We start from the raw sequence: 14,552 nt of genomic DNA on the forward strand, positions 1-14,552 counted from the left end.
ATGCAGCATAGGCCCCAGATGTAGGGCATTGCGAAAAATTTGTGTTTTTTTAGTAACAGAATATTATTGCAGTATTTCAAGCTTGTATTTCAAACTGACAAATGCTGAAAATGCCCCTGATGTAGGGTATTGCCAAAATTGAGCATTTTTTAATAACAGAATATTATTGCAGTATTTCATACTTGTATTTGACACTGAAAAATGCAGCAAAGGCCCCAGATGTAGGGTATTGCAAAAAAAGGGGTGTTTTTTTTAAAACCTGAAAATTATTGCAGTATTTCAAGCTTGTATTTCACACTAATAAATGCAGCATAGGCCCCAGATGTAGGGTATTGCCAAAAATGGGTGTTTCTTTCAACCCATAAAATGATTGCAGTATTTCAAGCTTGTATTTCACAGTGAAAATGGGCAAAGGCACCAGATGTAGGATATTGGCAAAAATAGTGTTTTTTTAACTCAGAATATTATTGCAGTATTTCAAGCTAACATATGCAGCATAGCCCCAGATGTAGGATATTGGCAAAAATGTGTGTTTTTTTAAACCCAGAAAACTATTTCAGTATTTCAAGCTTGAATTTCACACTGACAAATGCTGCAAAGGCACCAGATGTAGGATATTGCCAACAAATTTAGTTTTTTTTTAAACCCAGAATATTATTGCAGTATTTCAAGCTTGTATTTCACATTGCACTCTGCAACCAGCACTCTGCCCTGCCTTTATGCTGGATGCTGAATAAGGCATTGGTGTACATTTTGGCCAAAGCGTAATAAGCCACTCATCACGTCAAGGTTGCCTTCATGAGTGGTCCCTAACACTAGTTCCTACCTGTTATGGGCCATGACAGCCACACAAAGTCCAGGGAATGTAGGTACAGCATGCACGCCAAGCACACTCTGCTTTTAACCCCGTCCGGTGCCATTACAGCTTTCATCGGATCCAGGGATGCAAGTACCAACATGCATGCTGAGCCCACTATATACTTCTCCTGGAGCCAAATGGCTACTGGTAGGTGCTATATAAGCAGACTCAGTTAAAAGCAGAGTGTGCTTGGCCTGCATGCTGTACCTGCGCTCCCTGGACTTTGTGTGGCTGTCATGGCCCATAACAGGTAGGAACTAGTGTTAGGGACCACTCATGAAGGCGACTTTGACGTGGTAAGTGGCTTATTATGCTTTGGCCAAAATGTACACCAATGCCTTATTCAACATCCAGCATAAAGGCAGGGCAGAGTGCTGGTTGCAGTGTGCGATTGCATTTGTGTTTTTGCGTTTGTATCTGTATTTCGCCATAGCAATCTGCACCTGCATAGCGTTGTGCGGGCTGAATCCCCCATATGTTTTCTTTGTATTTCACATTGACAAATGCAGCATAGGCTCCAGATGTAGGGTATTGTCAAAATTGGTATTTTAAGCTTGTATTTGACAGTCACAAATGCACATATACTGTGCTGGTGCACTGAACGTCACCTAACGCCGACCTAACTAACAGACGGATAAAAGTTATTTTTCTATGTCACTGGGCTCAGGGCAAGGTAGTAAGATTGTGCACCGCACCCACAAAAGTTAACAAGCACTTATGATTAAAGATTCTTTCCTATTCTCTCCCTCACAGCAGCAGCATTCTATCCCTAGAGGCTGGGTCACATGCTGCACTGGCCAATCACAGCCATGCCATTAGAAGGCATTGTTTCTAAGGGCACACAAGTTAAACGCTTGTTGATCCCTAACTTTTACTGAAAAGTTCGGGTAAGGGTCCGGGGTCCAAAAATCCTAAAGTTCGGTACGAACCCGAACTTTACAGTTCAGGTTCGCTCAACCCTAATCGCCACGCCCGTAACGATCTGCTCTATAAAAATGTCACATAACCTAACCCCTCAGGTGAATGCTGCAAAAATAAAAAAATAATAAAAACTGTGCTAAAACAACCAATTTTTGGGTCACCTTGCCACATAAAGTGTTATAAAGAATGATCAAAAAATCATATGTACCAAAAAAACTGGCACCTTATCCCGTGGGGTCACTTTTTGGGAGTTTCTACTGTAAGGGTGCATCCGGGGGGCTTCAAATGGGACATGGCATCTAAAAACCAGTTCAGCAAAATCTGCCTTTCAAAAACCATGTGGCGCTCCTTTTCTTCTTCGCCCTGCCGTGAGCCCATACAGCAGTTTTATGACCACATGTGGGGTGTTTCTATAAACCACAGAATCAGGGTAATAAATATTCAGTTTTGTTTGGCTGTTAACCCACGATGTGTTAAAAAAATGAATTAAAATTGAAAATCTGCTAAAAAAGGGAAATTTTAAAATTTGATCTCCATTTTCCTTTAATTCTTGTGGAACTTCTAAAGGGTTAACAAAGTTTTTAAAATCAGTTTTAAGTAACTTGAGGGTGTAGTTTCTACAATGGGGTCATTTATGGGGGTATCCACTATGTAAGCCCCACAAAGTGACTTCAGACCCGAACTGGTCCTTAAAAAGTGGGTTTTGGCAATTTTCTTAAAAACTTTAAGAATTGCTTAAATTCTAAGCCTTCCAACGTCCTAAAAAATTAAAATGACATTTCCAAAATGATGCCAACGTAAAGTAGACATATGGGGAATGTTAAGTAATAAATATTTTATGAGGTATCACTTTCTGTTTTAAAAGCATTTTTTCATAAATAAAGGTGAAATATATTGACTCAAATTTATGACTGTCATGAAGTACAATGTGTCACGAGATAACAATCTCTGAATGGCTTGGATATGTAAAAGTGGGCCTGGTCAGGAAGGGGGCAAATGGCCCGGATGTGAAGTAGTTAAAGAAAGCAGAGGTTAATGAAGCGAATTTCTGGATTATTTCCAACTGAAGACGTAGTCAAACATTTGTGTCATTAAAGGGTTTCTACCACTTCGGTTTCACATATTTAGCTGTCAGACACTAGCGATCCGCTAGTGTCTGCTCTGCCCAACCATCCTAATATAATTGCTTTTGGGGCAGCCGTTTTGCTAAAAAAAGAACTTTTATTAATATGCTAATGAGCCTCTAGGTGCTATGGGGGCGTCATTAGCACCTAGAGGCTCCGTCTACCTTCAGAAACTGCCGCCGCCCAGCGCGTCCCTCCAGCCCGCCCATCTCCGGGGCGGAGATGGGCGGGCCTGTATTCGGCGCATGCGCAGTGAATGTCTGACCGCTTCCTTGCTCAGACATCTCCACTGCGCCTGCGCGATGACGCCATAGTGCTCCGAGGAACAGGCGCAGTGGAGATGTCTGAGCAGGGAAGCTGTCAGACATTCACTGCACATGCGCCGAATACAGGCGCTCACAAGGAGGATCGCATTCAGGAGGAGATGGGCGGGCTGGAGGGACGCGCTGGGCGGCGGCAGTTTCTGAAGGTAGACGGAGCCTCTAGGTGCTAATGACGCCCCCATAGCACCTAGAGGCTCATTAGCATATTAATAAAAGTTCTTTTTTTAGCAAAACGGCTGCCCCAAAAGCAATTATATTAGGATGGTTGGGCAGAGCAGACACTAGCGGATCGCTAGTGTCTGACAGCTAAATATGTGAAACCGAAGTGGTAGAAACCCTTTAACTCATTAAAAACACATTCTGAAATGAGCATCTTCTTGGCTATACGCCTAGAACATCTCCTTAATCTTAACTGTGGGTGCTAGCCACATGCCAGTACTCCTAGTGCTTGTTAAGATTCCTTTCTAACAAGCGTTAGTGGGGGCAAGGAGTGACCTTGAAGTTACAGTAACTTTCCACAAGAAGCTCACAGTTCATTAGACAAAAAATGGCAGTATGAAATACAAACATGGAGGCTGAGGACACAACATGGAGTCTTAACTCTCACAATTCCCCCATTTTGAGATATTCACTCACCACAGGTGTCAGATACACATAATTCATTCCCCTTGCTGCTGGTTTCCCAGATTCTGCATATCTGCACCTGTGTGAGGGATAATCTCAACATGTCTCATAGTCTTTTCTACCTTTGTTAATGTTACACACTCTGCTCAAGCACATCCATGTGAGCTTAATTACAATGTAAATGAGTGCAACAATTAACAAAATCTGTATTATTCCCTGTACTATACAGTACTATATACTGTTCTATAAGCCACCCACCAACATTTTTAAACCAGTTTGCTGGATTTAAGAAAGAGAAGGTATCAGACTACCAAGAGTCCTTGTCAGCACTATGTGCATCCAGCCATTTATCTCTAATTTCTTTCATCTTTTCGATACCTGCTCTTACTTGAAGGTTACCTTGTGGATCTGTATAATGACAACAAGCAGATCCTATTATTTGATACATGCCTCCTTCCTTAGCAGCAAGATAGTCTAAAACTAGAGTATGCTGGTTAGTAACTATGATTAACTGAGATTGTACATCATTAGTTTGCCTAACACATCCCATATTTGGGCATCTAAGTAGTCAGTGGAGTTAAACTTAAAACTTTCATTTTCTGGTCTTCAGATAGATAAGAAGTCTCTACAATTTATGTCAGAAACTTCTAACCACGGTACCGGAATTGCTAAATAAGGCATAGTCTTTGAACTCACATGACTGTGAGTACAGATCCAACAGTTTTAAAAAAATGTCTGCATCTGTCATATATTTGTTTAACATGACCTAATGATGTCTAATAAGGGCATTGTCCCAGTCCCTTTTTAGGTTCACATGTAGAGCTTGAATGCTCAGACCCAGGAGTAGCAGTGCAAGGATCTCCATCCTCAGGGTTTGACACCTTTTTTGCACTGTGAGGCGTGAATCCAATTAGGCTTTCATTACACCTTTTCAGAGGTTGCCGTTTTCAACAGGACTTGAAAGGGACCATCAAATCTGGGCTCAAGGGGTTTCCTCACATGCCTCTTTATCTGTCACGGAAGGTGTTACAGAAAACTAGAAGCACAAATGAAGATCCGACTGACTTGATCCAAAACTAAGGAACCAAAGGGTAAGGCCTGTAACAGCCCTAGCTCTCTTCCTTACTGCTCAGCCTATGCAAAAATCTCTATGGTAGATAATTGCATACCCTCATTCCTCGACTGTATGACACCTGAACACCCTATAATAGTGAGGGGACACGACCACCGGCTCCCTACACTTAATACGGAGGGAGTCAGGGTCACCTAGGATCAAGTAAACAGGAAAACACAAATAAATGAACAGACTTATCTGTATAAGCATCAGTTGTAGCATCCAGCATGCACACACTCCAGGAAGTTGTATAAACTGCAAAGTGATGCAGTATGGGAGGGGATTTAAAGGGATGCAATCAGTGCAACTAGATAACAGCTGAGAGAGGGAAACGAGATGATAAAACGAAAGCAAAACAAAAGAACCTCAAGCAGGAGGTTCTGAAGAACGTCTGTCAGAGATTCTCAGATGTCTGGCGGTGACATTATCACCACCCAATCTCCAGGCTCAAGACTGTGTGTGCCTTCTACTGAATCAGGGTCTGGAATGGAAGCAAACACTTGTTTATGAGTGTTATCTAACCTTTCAGTAAGGGCCTTCATGCAACTGACCATGCTATCAGTCTGCAACTGCAACTGTTGAAGAAAATACAATCCTAACCTTGGAGCACTGCCAAACAATACCTTAAAGGGAGACAACCCTGTCTTCTTGTTTTGTGGGTGGTATGCCGTATGGAAGGCTTGGGTCACCCCTAAGGCTTGCATAACCTCTGTCATCACTTCACCTGTAAAGTGGGAACCTCTATCTTACTCAATAACTTCAGGAACACCATACCTGCCTATCAGTTCACTGACCAGTTTCTTTGCAGTGTTCTTAGCATTTGCTTAGACAAGGGATAAGCTTCCGGCCACCCTGAAAAGAGATCAACACACGCAAGAACAAACTCATATACTCCTACATTAAGCAGTTGTATATAGTCTATCTGAAGTCTCTGTAACGGGTAAAATGGCTTAGGAGTGTGCTTGCTTGGAGTCTTCGCCACTTGGCCGGGTTTTGTTCAATGCACAGACCATACACCCTTCTACAAATCAAGCGGCTACTGCAGAAAACCCTGGAGCAATCCACCCTTCATCTACCACACTTACCATGGCACCTTTCGACAGATGTGTAGGCCCATGGGCCTCCTGAGGCATAGCTTTGCACAAAGGACGTGGTAGACAAATTCTGTCTTTGTTTCCCCATAGTCCTTGGTCATCTTGCCCAGCCCCTTGTTTAGTCCATAGTTCTTTTTCTTCAGGTGGGGCCTGCTCAGACAATTTGTTCAGAGTGTCTTTGGATATATTCACAGGTTTTAAGGCTCTTTCTGGGGTGGCATCAGCATTTGGTAGCCAGAGCACAGCTAGCTTGGCTGCCTTATCAGCTCTGTCATTGCCTTTTTACCTCTACCTTGGTACACCTTGTGTGAGCCTTTACTTTCACAATAGCAACTTCTTCTGGCAACAGTAAAGAGTTCATCAATTCAAGCGAGTCTTTGTTTTTAATGGGCTGACCTGCAGAAGTCAAAAAGTCTGTAGCCTGCCATATGGGTCCATAGTCATGTTCAATACCAAAAGCATACCTGGAGTCCGTGTAGATGTTCACCTTCTTCCCTTCATCCATTTTACACGCCTCAGTGAGGGCCTTCAACTCTTGCGCAGACATTGGCGGAGGGAGGGATTCAGCAACGGCTTTCTCATGCTGTGTGACCACTGCATATCCAGTGTGGAACCGGCTATCTTCTCCCATAAACCTGCTTCCATCTACAAAATACTTAACATCAGGGTTATCAAGAGGTTTTTCATGCACATGATAAAATCCAGAAGTTTCTTGTTGCATCAACTGTATACGATCATGAGGATCATTTTCAACTAAATCAGACAAAAGGTACCTGTGCTACCCTCCCCCATTTCTGAATCTGTAATTGGTAACAAAGTAGCAGGATTCAGAATAGCACGTCTTTTGAAAGAAATATTGTCTGGCATGAAGAGGACACATTGCAGTCTGAGTTGTCTAGTCATGGAAATGTGTTTTGGCTGAACTTTACTAAGAATACCCTGGATGTCATGTGGTGTTTGTACCACTAGGGGATAGTCGAGGACTATCTCAGGTGCTTTTTCCACCATGAGCTGGACAGCCACCACAGTCCTAATAAATGAAGGAGCTCCTCAAGATATAGGATCTAGTCTGGCAGAGAAGTATGCTATTGGTCTCTGCCTATCTTAATGTTTCTGGGTTAACACTGCTATGCTGTGTCCCTGGAGTTCTGAACAAAACAGACTAAATGGTTAATCATAGTTTGGAATTTCTAATGCCAGGTGCAGAAAATATTGCCAATTTCAGAGTGAAAATGGACTCGATTGCATGTTCCGTCAAACAAAAAGGTTCTGATGACAAGCAATCATACAAAGGCTGCATAAGCATTGATGCAGACCTTATCCAGGTCTGCAGTACGAGACCAGACCCAAAAACATCCTGATGGGTTTTGACCCCTGAGGGAGTTTTATGTCCTTCACCGCTTGTTTTCTCTCCTCAGTAAGGTGCCTTGCACCCTCTGATCGACAATGTCCCAGAAATGTGACCCTTGATTAGCAATATTGCAGCTTGTCTCGGGAAACTTTGCAACCACTTTCTGCAAGAAATATGAACAATGACAGCGTGGCTTCCCTACAGCTTTTCCAGTTTTCTGCAAACAGGAGTAGATCATCAACATATTGAAGTAACACAACATCATCAGTAATTGACACACAAAAATAAAATGCATTTGCTAGGTTTATCACAGTGAAACTTTTGGAAGTTGGTGGCACCCGGGACAACAAAGTGTGTGGGTTTGGCACAATGGGAGTCTGCAGCATCGTGACCTTATTGACCTCCTCAAGATTATGAACCATCCTGTATGTTACTGGTTGTCCCTTTACTGGCTTCTTCTTAACTAGGACCAGGGGTGTGTTTGCTGGTGAACTGGTCTTTACTAAGACCTCTATTCTCTCATACTGCTTCACCTGTAAGGCCACTGCTTGTTCTTGGGCATGACTCAAGGGGTGCTTTTTAACACGGGGTGGTTGGCAACCTGGTTTGAGATGAACCATGAAAAGGGTAACATTAAGTTTCCCAATATCCAACTTTGTGGATGCCCACAACTTATTTAGGACCACCTGTAACTCCTCACAATCCTTGTAATGTAACTGGCATCCTGTCTGGGGCTCTAGGTACAAAGCCATAACTTGACACAGAACCTCATTCGAGGCTCCTATATCTACTGGGGAGGGTACAGAGGACGTGGTAGACAAATTCTGTCTTTGTTTCCCCATAGTCCTTGGTCATCTTGCCCAGCCCCTTGTTTAGTCCATAGTTATTTTTCTTCAGGTGGAGCCTGCTCAGACAATTTGTTCAGTGTCTTTGGATATATTCACAGGTTTTAAGGCTCTTTCTGGGGTGGCATCAGCATTTGGTAGCCAGAGCACAGCTAGCTTGGCTGCCTTATCAGCTCTGCCATTGCCTTTTACCTCTACCGTGGTACACCTTGTGTGAGCCTTTACTTTCACAATAGCAACTTCTTCTGGCAACAGTAAAGAGTTCATCAATTCAAGCGAGTCTTTGTTTTTAATGGGCTGTGGATTTCCACAGCTATAACATTTGAAATCCTTCCTCCTCTGCCTTCCCTGTCCCTGCAGACCTTGCCATGTTTTCTGTTGACCTTGGACCATGTTTACATTGGCTGGTCTGGAGCTAGACATGTCCAATTCCAGATCCTTGGCAGCAGCAACAAGTTGAGGCAGTGGTGTCACCCTCCTCTCAGGCTTACAGGCTTTGAGTTTAGCCTGCAAGACTGGTCTCAGTCCTTCCATGAAGGCAGACGTGCAAAGTTTTTCTCCCATTTGCCCCGCGGCATCCCACCCCATGTCAGTCCAGACAGTTATTAGGGAACTCTCCTTCTCCTTTTGTCCTGGCCCATCTACCAAAAGTCCTGCAGTACTCTGTCCCTTACTGTTCTGTGTTCTCCCAATTCCTCCAGGCCACATATTTCACTCTGTCGCCCTCTAGGGTATTTTTAACCGAGTTATACTGTGCCTCCCCTAACTTCAGGGCTACCAAGTCATTTAATAAGTCTGCCCATGTTGCTCTGTAAGTGGCCTGTATCTGTTGTAACATTCGGGATGTGGGCATGGGTTGCGTCAGTGGGTCAGATATCTTTGACAGTAGTCCCACTTTGTCCTTAGGACTCCATGTAACATACTGTATAAAGTGCTGTTGAAAATAATGGGGAGCCTGAGGATGTAGTGCTGCCTGTTGGCCGTTTTGGCCATCTGCACCACCAGCACCTGGGGGACCTGTGGTATCAGCCCTGTCCTCAATAGCACTGGATATAATCCAGTACGGTATCTGGGGGCACCACACGCTCTGCAGGTTTCCGTCCAATCTGGATTCTGATTTCCTCAGGTCCTGCATATACATCCCTCCGGTCCCTGTGCAGGGGCCATGGGAGAGGCATGCACCCTTGGAGGATTATAAGGTGATGAACCTCCAGATTTAACCTTTTCAGTTTTTTCAGGGGGTTTGCAGTACAACCTTGCTACCTTAATCCAGATGTTAACTACATCTTTACATGCATGATCCTTAATCCACCCACTGTGGGTGTGCTTGAACCTTTCCCAAACCTCTAAATCGAGGTTTCCATGTTTCATACCTGCTTTTTCCAATACTTTGTTAGTTTTCTTTAACGCATCTTTGCTACCTGTCTTTCCTACCAGTTGTGTAGCTGTCTCATACTCTTCGGGAACGCTGTTCTGATTACCCATTGTCTATTCCTGAATCTGCGGTTACTAGGGGGAACCTTAGACATCAACTTTCTCCACAAAAGGCTTCCCCACCCTATCCTTCCAGGTGTACCTTCTGCGTAAAAGCCTAAGCCTCTCTAAGCTTCTGGTCCCTTCCCCTATCTTCCTGCCAGATTCTACACACACAATAAACAATGACAAATACGTAAACAGTTAGGCCTCTTGCACACAAACTTTTTTTTTTCCGTTTACGTTCCTCTTTTGCATTCCGTATACGGACCGTATATGGAAACATTCATTTCAATGGATCTGCAAAACAATAGAAGGTACTTCAAATGGCTTCTGTTTCTGCATTTCCATATTTCCGTTCCGTTCAAAGATAGAACATGTCCTATTATTGTCCGCATAATGGACAAGGATAGTACTGTTCTGTCAGGGGCCAGCTGTTCCGTTCTGCAAAAAACAGAATGTACGTGAACGTCATTCGTATTTTTTGCGGATCCGTTTCTTGCGGATCACAAAATACTGAAAAAGCCACACGGTCATGTGCAAGAGGCCTTACTCCCAGAACCATCCCAAGCAATTACCAGCTAAAATCCTGGTTTAAATCCATCCACCTCTCATGCGCTTATCTGCTAGCCCTTTATCAGGGTCACAGATTCTGGTTGTGGTCGTGACTCCTTGGTCCGCATGCTGTTGTCAGCGGTTTGTCTGATGTTGTCTTCCACAGGTGTGGACTCTGTATCTTGCCTCACGTGTGGTTGCCGCTGGCAACATAAGGTTGTTGGCAGTGGAGCGGCCCAAGTGGTTGCTAGGCGCTCGCTGTCACGGCATGCGGTTGCCTCTGGCAACGTGTGGTTTTAGTGTTCACTTTTTATGTTTGGTGAAAGGGAGTTTGATGTCTGTACACTTCCCCTTTAAGTTACACTTACCTGGTTTGGTGATGGAAGGGTTAAGCTCCTTTCCTAGTGTGTGGGGGTGTGGCCGCTTGGGTTATTTAGCTTCCTGCTGGATGGCAGAAGTTCAGGGGTACTCCAGGCATGTTGCTTGAGTCGGCCTCCTGGTATCCTGTTTACCATCCTTCCAGTAAGGGCCACTCTTCCGGTCATAAATCCAAATCCCTGATGTTTAGTTGAAGTCCTATGCTTTTGGTTTTTATTGCAGCTATCGATGTCCTGGTTCCTGTGTGTTCTTATGTGTGTGCTGTTTGTCTAATATTTGTGTGGACAGCATTTCTGAGCACGGGTTCCAGTCAGCAATGCTGTGGCAGGTTAGTGTGGAACTGTTTGGTTCACCTGTCATATTCATAGGTCTGTTCATGTTCGCCTTCTCCCTGCTGCTTGGCCAGTGAGACTCCTGTTCCTCCATGCCTAGGAGGAATAGGTAGTCTTACCCTCCTTCTAGTTCAGGGCCAGCCTGAGGGCTTCTAGGGACTTTTAGGTTCCAGAGTATGAGCCCTCCTACCATCGGGGTCGGCTCATACGGCTAGGAGACAGGGTCAGTGTTAAGGACGCAATAGGAGGTGACCTGCTCCCTAATTCTGTCGTCCTGGCCGGGTAGCGACCGGACATCTTCAGAGCATCGCACGGCTGAGGGTTTCCCCCATCCTCAGTCGTGACAGTATGACCAAAATGGCTCCTTGCTTGGATCCGGCTTTCGGAAGAGGGTGCAGCATGCATCCTCATCTGTTTTGAGGTGCCAGCGCGTTCTCCAGAGGGAGAGCGTTTTGGGGATCACCGTTAACGGCGCGGTTGGTGGCTTATTCCCCACCACCTTACCTTCCGTGTCTGTGTTGGTGATCCCTCGTCCCTCTACATGTTCCTATCTCTGGTCGTCTGCTGGCAGCATTCCGTTAGTGTTCCGGCTGCGTGCTGGTTAGGAGTGTCTGCTGGCAGCGACTGGAGTGGGGACGTCAGTGGAGAGTGGACGCAGTGTTAGTGGGGTCTCCCTTGGCTGTTTCTTTGCTGGTCTCCAGTTCCTGTGTGTTGCTCCGGAGCTTGGCAGTCGGCTCCTGGTTCCTGTGTGTTGCTCCAGGGGCCGGCAGCATTCCTGGGGAGACGCGCATGTTATGACGCTGTTTCCCCTTCTCCTATCTTCTTGTTGGGTCCCTCACTAGTTTTCCCCTTTTTTTTTTGGTGGGGGGCTTTGAGGAGTGGGAGTGTCACGACCATTCCTCAAAGCCACTCCTTGGTTCTCATACTGTTGTCAGCGGTTTGTCTGATGTTGTCTTCCACAGGTGTGGGCTCTGTATCTTGCCTCACGTGTGGTTGCCGCTGGCAACATAAGGTTGTTGGCAGTGGAGCGGCCTGAGCGGTTGCTAGGTGCTCGCTGTCACCGGACATCTTCAGAGCATCGCACGGCTGAGGGTTTCCCCCATCCTCAGTCGTGACAGGTTCTATGTAAAAACACAGATAACACTTGTGCTGATAATGTGGTAGTGTCACCAAAGTCCTTAGTGTGCCTTCCTGTGTCTCTCCCATGGACTCCATGTTGGTGGCGCTGCCTCCTCTTCCATCTTCTTCTTTTTGCCCCACACAGAATGTCCCGATGCAGCTGCTTAAAGACATACACTCACCTAAAGAATTATTAGGAACACCTGTTCTATTTCTCATTAATGTGATTATCTAGTCAACCAATCACATGGCAGTTGCTTCAATGATTGTGGTCCTGGTCAATACAATCCCCTGAACTCCAAACTGAATGTCAGAATGGGAAAGAAAGGTGATTTAAGCAATTTTGAGCGTGGCATGGTTGTTGGTGCCAGACGGGCCGGTCTGAGTATTTCACAATCTGCTCAGTTACTGGGATTTTCACGCACAACCATTTCTAGGGTTTAAAAAGAATGGTGTGAAAAGGGAAAAACATCCAGTATGCGGCAGTCCTGTGGGTGAAAATGCCTTGTTGATGCTAGAGGTCAAAGGAGAATGTACCGACTGATTCAAGCTGATAGAAGAGCAACGTTGACTGAAATAACCATTCGTTACAATCGAGGTATGCAGCAAAGCATTTGTGGAGCCACAACACGCACAACCTTGAGGCGGATGGGCTACAACAGCAGAAGACCCCACCGGGTACCACTCATCTCCACTACAAATAGGAAAAAGAGGCTACAATTTGCACATGCTCACCAAAATTGGACTGTTGAAGACTGGAAAAATGTTGGCTGGTCTGATGAGTCTCGATTTCTGTTGAGACATTCAAATGGTAGAGTCCGAATTTGGCGTAAACAGAATGAGAACATGTATCCATCATGCTTTGTTACCACTGTGCAGGCTGGTGGTGGTGGTGTAATGGTGTGGGGGATGTTTTCTGGGAACACTTTAGGCCCCTTAGTGTCAATTGGCCATCATTTAAATGCCACGGGCTACCTGAGCATTGTTTCTGACCATGTCCATCCCTTCATGACCACCATGTACCCATCCTCTGATTGCTACTTCCAGCAGGATAATACACCATGTCACAAAGCTCGAATCATTTCAAATTGGTTTCTTGAACATGACAATGAGTTCACTGTACTAAAATGGCCCCCACAGTCACCAGATCTCAACCCAATAGAGCATCTTTGGGATGTGGTGGAACGGGAGCTTCGTGCCCTGGATGTGCATCCCTCAAATCTCCATCAACTGCAAGATGCTATCCTATCAATATGGGCCAACATTTCTAAAGAATGCTATCAGCACCTTGTTGAATCAATGCCACGTAGAATTAAGGCAGTTCTGAAAGCAAAAGGGGGTCCAACACCGTATTAGTATGGTGTTCCTAATAATTCTTTAGGTGAGTGTAGGAACACTGTGGGCATGGTGATGATGACACACACAGGAACACACACACACAAGGACAGACACACACACACGGGGACAGACACACACACACACAGGGACAGTGTAGGAATTGTTTTTTTGCTGTTCCCAGCTTTCATAATGCTCCCTATTTTGGCCCCAGTTAAAATAATGTCTCCCACAGTGTAAATCATTTTTTTACAGTGCCCCCTGCTTTAATAATGCCCCCATGTAGGACCCCAGCTTTAATAATGCCCCCCATGATGTAGGATTTTTTTTTACTGTCCCCAGCTTTAATAATGCCCCCAATGTAGGTCCCCATATTAAATATTGTCCCTCATAGTGTAGTAATTATTTTTTTAATTACCCCAGCTTAAATAATTTCCCCCATGGTTTAAATAATGCCCCCATAATGGCCCACCGCTGTTTTTGTTTTGTTGATTTTACAAAACAAAACAAAAAAACTCTCACCTTATCCACTTGCTTGCGCTGCAGCAGTCTCTTCTATCTTCACTGAACAGGACTAGCGATGTGCGCGATGACATCACTGCGCGCTCCCATGTGGTTACATCACCATACACATCGCAGGTCCCTCTGCAGGTCCTGCTCAATGAAGAAATCAATATGAATAAACTAAAGAACCCTTAAAACTATAGATTTTATTAATACACTTAAAATGACCTTGACCGGTCAAACAATACACATATACCCTAAATGGGATGATAAAGGGTCCAGGATTGAGTTAACACGAGAATATCAATCGTTAAAGGGACATTACTATCCTTATTATTTTCCTGATTGATCCTCAGCCCAGCGGTATCACCTAATGGTAGTGACCCCCCTTCCTCGTACCTATCCTGGATAACCCTAGTTAGCCCTGAAGAAAGTACCCCGTCACCCCGATGCATTTCCCCCACTCGTTAGGTTCATCAGGGGGTACAAAAGACGGGTGCTTGCATAAAACAAAAAAGTGGGTTTGTAGATAAAAGTGGGGCTGGTGAAAAAAATATAAAAAAATATATATATATACCTTTAGTGGGATAGTTCACTGATA

General features: G+C 44.7%; 1 protein-coding gene across 1 annotated transcript in view; it reads left to right on the forward strand.

Annotated features, from left to right (window-relative positions):
* The window catches only part of LOC122935373 (peptidase M20 domain-containing protein 2-like), a 131,617-nt gene that overhangs the window by 63,800 nt on the left and 53,265 nt on the right, over nt 1-14,552 (forward strand). The window lies entirely within an intron of this gene.

The sequence above is a fragment of the Bufo gargarizans genome, chromosome 4 (genome assembly GCF_014858855.1).
Source record: "Bufo gargarizans isolate SCDJY-AF-19 chromosome 4, ASM1485885v1, whole genome shotgun sequence".
NCBI lineage: Eukaryota > Metazoa > Chordata > Amphibia > Anura > Bufonidae > Bufo > Bufo gargarizans.